The following is a 7,290-nucleotide window of genomic DNA, read 5'->3' as shown; positions in this document are numbered from 1 at the left end:
GCTGTGTTACTGTAAAGCTCCAGAAATGTTTTGTGGACTATGGAACTTCACCTGACTTTCCATCGGCATGATGGTCAATAGATAATGTGAACATGCAAAGCTTTAGACCCACTGCTCTAAAATCAAATCTTGCATAAAGCAGTGACATCAGCATTCTATCACAGGCAGAGCATATTCATTTTGGAGTATTTGAGTTTGTACATCGACGAAATAGATGTCATATTGTCCAGTTTTAGAAAGACTAAAACGGAAGTTGAAAATACAATAGACAAAGACAAAAATGACTGTTGACAATGTTTTAATAAAAAAGAAGCATTATCCAGGAGGATTCTGTGAAGAGCGGTCACGGTCCACTGCTTCATTATTTTTGTCTTGTTTTCAGGAAAAAATACCTGTTACCTTGGTACCAGCCCTGGTACCTGTAGTAGAAAGGGTTAAAGTTGAAGTAAGGAAGCAAGTAAAGAGCAAGTAAAAGTCAAAATTGTATTGTATTTTCTGTAACTGCACAATCTGCCCAGTGTACGTGACTGGTCATATGAGACGGGTTTTCAGGTGTGTTAGCATTATGTACAGAGGTTATTCCTGAAATTGTGCTAAAATGCCTGTCTGGACAGAGAACAGTATGTTTTACTGTTTCCAAAACTACTTGTATACGTGTGGTCTAGGCCAACAAGTTCACAATAGGCTATAAAATTAAACTATAAATTAAAGCATTTTTTTGTGCCTTGAAATTGAAATACAATTAGATAGAGTAATAAAAAATAGTTTAATAAAAGAGTTTTTCAGTTAGTTCCACCTTGGCTTAAACTCTCAAGTCACCCAAATATTATGTAAAACCCTGTCTTCGTTGCTGTTGTAGCTCACTGGGAACCCGAACTGTTCCCAAACAATTTGGTAACTTCCGCACATGTTGCTAACGGTCAGCAGCTCACAGTTTCCTGCCAGTACTTGCCAGCCTCCAAACCGTGACCCCTGTACCGTGACCACTCGGCACAAACATATGAAGCTATACAGCCCAGCTACAACGCAAGTGTGTTTACTTTGTATAAAAATTTTGACAGTTAACATCGCTGCGAAGCACCGAACCATTCACATGTGTATGTGTCATACATACCATACTAATATTTGTACAATACCTGTCCAATCATGCCCACATCACATGCTTTTGACCTGACTTTCATATCAGGAGGATCAGAATTTGGAGGAAAGGCGATCAATAAAAATTGAACCTAAAGAAATGTAAAGTTGGAGCTAAACGTGTCAGCACTCAAACACTGACACGTTCCTCCAGCCAGCAAAGGAACATTTCTGATATTTCCCTAAATAAAAACACAAAACTATAATCTATGTGTTTAACATTTAAGAAATATTTTGACATTATTTCTAACTTCAAAAAGGAATGACTGAATGAATTATTCTGGCGCAAACTGTGCTTACATAGTGAAAGCTGTTTAAATATCAGTGTCAATATCACTGTTCTTTTTTTTTATGATTTCCAAGATGTTTTTTTAGCCATGCTGCAGGTGTATTTCTATGGATGCCAATGTTTGTCAGTCTGTCTGTCAACCACTTTGGTCCAGACAAAAATATCTCAACAACTATCAGATGGATTTCGGTTTGGAAATTCATGGTTCCCAGACGGTATACCCTTATAACTATGGCAATCACCCTTTGGCACCGTCAGAAGTTGTTGTTTTTTTTTTTTGCATTAGTGAAATATCTCAACAACTGTTGGAAAGTCTGACTTTAGATATTCACATACTTTTCATCTAGCTCCATCAACAAGTCAACTTTTCTTTGGTTTATTACAGATACCTCCACAACTAATTCCCTTTCTCCTCTGCCTCAACTGTACATAGTGCTAATTAGCAAATGTTAGCATGCTAACATGGTAAACACTGTACCCACTAAACGTCAGCATGGTCACTGAAAGCATATTAGCATGGTGACGGCAGTGCTGTACCTAAGACCTTGAGTCTACAGCAGCATGGTTGTAGACGCTTGCTTAAACATTTACACAGTAAAAATGTGAAATACTATGATCATTCATGACTTTAATGGGTTTAAACTGACATTAGTTTCAAACTTGGAATAGCTCCTCCATCTTTTGTGTCATTCTGCTGAGGTTGTGACGGAGAGACGGCACATGAGAGGGAGGAAGAGAATAACAGCTCCTAGACATCTGCGTTTTAGTTTATTCTATTTTAAGAATTGAATTTTGTTGCAGCAGGCCAAATATAAATGGTCCACCAGAGCAGTCTGTGGGCAACATTTCAGAGACCAGCAATAATTTCTTCACTGTGAAGGCAGGGCACCACGCAAATGTCAGGTCTGTAACAGTTTCATTTGCTGCCAGTTAGAAAATTGATACTTTTTGCTAATGCATCACCCCTGTTTGCTGCTGTAACACTGTAAATCTAGTAGCCTTGGAGCAAGAAAAAAATGTAACTTTCAGTAGCTTCTTTCGTTTCTGACAGATTTCCCTCTGGTCCATATCAGGCCAATCACAACTGTTTACCTAACATGGAATTTGATACCATGACTGACAGAGAAGCCTCGTAGGTCCAGATCTGAAAAGTCGCATCACATGATCAGCTGCTGCAAATGGTCTGTCTGTGAATGAATCAAGATTCTATTACTGTATTGCCTAAACGTTTTCAGCAACACATTTTAGTGGACTTTTTGGCCATAATACAAAATCATTCATGAGCAGGCTGCATTTTTATTTCCTGCTTGAATTCTAACTAAGAGCCAGCCCAACTTGTATGCATCACTCAGATTTCCATCACACTTTTCGCTGCTTTGATTTGAGATTAGGTCAAGTTTTGTTGCTCTGGTTCCTTCAGGTTCATCTAGTTGGGTTTAATGCCCCTTTGAAATAAAAAAGTATTTGACAGGGACTAGAGGTTGTTAATAAAAGATGAGCTCATGGCTTTCAGAAGGTAAAGGTAAACAGACTGCAGTTTCCTAGAAATATACTAGAACAGTGATAATCGTTAATTGTTTTAGCTCTGTTCTCCAACATGTTGGAATTTAAGGAAAAGTGAACAGGATTAAAGTGCTGGTTTTCAGCTTCACAGGAGAGACATTTATGGCAAATACTCATGAGAAGATTAATACTGCTCTCCCTAAGCTATAAAGACTGCCATTAAGGGGAAACAGCCAGTCAGGCACTGTGGGGTTTCTACAGAATAAACTAATGAGTTGTAACATGTTAGTGATGTTTAGAAGTGCTGGTGGGTAGATTGTGTTGCCTTTGGACAGAACCCAGCTCTGCAGTGTTAACACTGTCTGTGTGCCTGACTGCCTTCTTGCCAACTATCTGTATCCACCCCATTTAAATGTGTCTACTATTGTCTGTTGCTACATTTCCTTCCATGCTCTGCAGTATCCAACCATCCAGTGTCCTCCGGACAGAAATCCAACCGAGGAAACGAGGGAAGATAGGAGGCCTGTGCACCAGGTTGAAGGAGTGACCTTTCAAACCCCCTCACTCCTCCATCATCCTGTCCAATTTGCAGTCTCTTGGAACCAAAGAGGGTGTTCAGACCTGGTATCAACTGGTGTCCTGAGTGATCACACATGTGCAACTCTAGGTACAGGTGTGAACACCCCCAAGACACGTTCATTGTTTGAGAACAGTACGCTATGATTTCAAGAGTTGTTGCGTTGGGAATCAACCTTAACAAAGTTAGCAAAATGGCAATGGCAAAGTCTAAATCTTTCACACAACACAACATGTCAGCTTGTCACGGCACTATACCAGGCTGTCTGCCTCCGTGCCTGAAGTGCGTCTTACCTCCCAACATTTAGCAGCTGTTTGAACTCACTGTCTCACCTGATTTCATCATTCACACCAAATTTAAGAAAGAAGACTTCAGATTTTATTTGATTAACAGCAAACATGTCAAATTTTACAAATTCAGTAAACAGTAGCCAATCCCTCTTTGACACATACTGTATGGAGAAAGTCCCCAGACACCCTTAAAAAATCACTCAGTTTTGTGAGTTGTTGAGTTATGAGAAACTTTATATACTTTGTGAAACACTGTCTAAAACAATTCTTAACTATTTGTGGCCTTCTTGATATGTCAGCAGATGTTATACATAAAGAAATATTTCTTTATTTGTGTAAAAAACATTCAGTCCAATTGATCTACTGATGGACTGTACATGTTTATTTGCACATAGAGCAGGGAAGTGAAATCCAATCAAAGGTGGTCACTTGGGACACATGTTAATGCCAGGTGTGATGTCAGGTAGCTTTAAGCTGTTCACTTGGGACATGATCTCTCAGGACAGATCTTACTACCAGGTCTGAATTGCTTAACAGTTGATGTACTTCATGTCAACCGATAAGGCGTCCTGCGTCATTGCCCTTGCCAAAACTTGTAGTTAACACAACTAAATACCGTTTGTCACTGTCAAACCACTGTAATCATCACATCATGACTACTGTGACCACTATAAAACATTTCCTGTTCAAACTACATTGTTCCAGGTAATGACACATTTCAAGTAGCCCTTCAAGGAACACTTCGGATCAGAATCGGATTATTAAAAGGTTTCAGGTGGGTCTGAGCCAAACCACATGAGATTCAATGGAAAAGGCACTTGTGAGTCATGAGTGAGTCAATATTTAAATATTTATGCTTCTCCCACACTTCAAGAAGCACTCTAACATAATCACAACTGTTTGTAGTCTTGGTATCAGGACAGCAGAAACTCTACTCACCTTCTGTCAAGACTGAAATTCCCCTATTCAGACAGCTACACCTGGCTGAGCCACTACACACAGCGTTAGCATGTTCAGGTTCTACCACAAAAATCCCAAACTAGTGGAAATGCCCCCAAAGCTCATTTATTAGCATATGAAAATTGTAAGAAGTGGCTGTGTAGCTGCATTTTGGTAATCTTTTTTTGTTGATACTAGTGTACCTTTCCCTCATTTTATTAATTAAAAATTTGATGTGTGAGCGGGTGTATATACGCACGTGTGTATGGATGTTTGGTCTGTTATGTAAGTTGACAATTTTTATCTTCTTATTGTTCTTACTCACCTGCCCAGGGACTACGGATGGAAAGTAGCTAGTAAGCTAAATCCGGTACAAAGCATCTTCTCTCATCTCGAGACTAATGTTATTTTGTACATTGTCCCTGATACAAATAAACTTATTAAATTAAAATTTTAAAAAAATATAGATATAGCTTCATATAGTTTACTATACGTGCCAACACAGATTTTCAGTAATTCTCCTGTCAATCTCTCAATTGGTGTTTCTCAGTTTCTTGTGGCATGTGTCGTGCTACCTGGCAACCCAGCCAAGAGGCAGAGGTCGGCCGCTCCACTGAGTTTGCAGCTGAAAGTGGATGAAACAAATCTCTTCTTTTTAGTTATTTATTTATTTATTTATTTATTCTATTCTTTTTGAAGGTTTATCTCCTCACTCACTCTCTCTCACAATGTTTGCATTAACCCGAACCCCATATTTTCTTTGATGGAAATTTGAGATCTAAACTTTTGAAAAAAATGTTGTTTTTTTGTTTTTTTGTTTTTTTGTTTGTTTGTTTTAGTTTTTTGACTTTTTTCTTTTTTCTCTCAATCAGTGGAGTTTTTTCCGTTAATGAACTATCTTTCTGCCATTACACCAAACAACATACATGCCAAACTGACATCAAAGGACTAGCTGCACCCAAGGCCTACTGTTGCCCCGCTAATTCTACGTGCTCAAGAGGCCAAAAAGCCGCTGACAAGGGCCGTCCATCCTTTTTTTATAATAAACTCAAATGACACAATAGTGCAAAGACAATATTTTTCTGTTTTGCCTCATTAACTGATTTTTGTAAATATATGCTTATTCTGAATTTGATGCTAGCAACATGTTTCAAACAAGTTGGGACAGGAGCAACAAAAGACTGGGAAAATATGTGGAATTCTCAAAAACACCTGCTCTGAACATTGTACAGGTAAACAGGTTCATTGGTAACAGGTAATAGTGTCACGATTGGGTATGAAAGGGGCATCCTTGAAAGGCCCACAAGCAGCATCAGCTGATAATGGTTTCACCTTGTGAGTCTGTGTGTGTGTGTGTGTGTGTGTGTGTGTGTGTGTGTGTGTGTGTGTGTGTGTGTGTGTGTGTGTGTGTGTGTGTGTGTGTGTCTGTGTTGTTTGTGTGTGAGTCAAATGTGACACCTTTTGTAGCAGGAACTAACACAGGAGCAGTTTTGAGTTCTTTGCCAGGTGTTTATATGTCTGCCTGTGGACAGATTTTGTCAACGCAATAACGTCACAACTGTGCAAGTTGGAGTCATGGAACTTTACAGGTGTATCAAAGATGGGCATGGTTTAATAATGTTTTAATCACTACTGAGTAGTTATTGGTCGGACTGAAAATGTTGATGAGCATTGGGGCCGGTGTGATCCCATCACAAGATGGTCTCTGGTTGCATTCTGTTTTAATATACCTTTTTTGGAGTCCGTGTTGTACACGTCTCAGATTTAAGGTGAGCACAGAGAAAAGTTCAACCAACAAGCAAGTTGAGATTTCACCTTACTCTGTCTCATCCTTCTAGCTCAAAAAAGTCAAAGGCTACAAGTAGTACTATTAATCTTTCCTCACAAAAAAATGGACACCAGTCTACTGCTGTTCTTTGACAAGCCTGCCAGGCCAGCCTAACTAATTTGCACACTAGTATCTAATCACAATGCGGGCAGACTTCAGATGATAAGAATGCGTATTCACACCAGGTATACATGGAAACTTGTATACCTGGCTTGTAGAATTGATGTTGATATAACGATATTGCATTGTGTCAGGGACGAACAGATGTTTTCAGGGGCAGGAGCTGTAAAGAAAAAAAGGGCACTCAACCCAACCACAAATTCTCTATTCCCACCCGATGTTTCTCCACTGCCGGTCATAATGGCACGCCATTTTTAATGCGCAGTTTTAAAACACCTAAAGAAACCACAGATTTGACATGTTTTAATGAAATTCATACATTCTTTTTTCAATGGGATGCTGATTTTACATGTGAACAATTCAAGTATTTGTGATATGGATGAAGGTATAGTAAATTTCTGAGCTGGAAGAGAAAAAAAAAATGTGTATTATGCATTGCTTTTGCACCAATATGTTTGTTGTACTTTTCCACCTTCCACTGCATCAGTGTTGCAGCATCGCTTGCATGACATACACACCCAGCTGACTGTTCAGCTTCACTTCAGATTAGACCACAAAAATCCAAAAACCAGTGGGAGATGCCCCAAAGCTCAATAAAAGACTAACT

This window comes from Pagrus major, chromosome 1 (genome assembly GCF_040436345.1).
Source record: "Pagrus major chromosome 1, Pma_NU_1.0".
NCBI lineage: Eukaryota > Metazoa > Chordata > Actinopteri > Spariformes > Sparidae > Pagrus > Pagrus major.
This window is presented reverse-complemented; position numbering follows the sequence as displayed.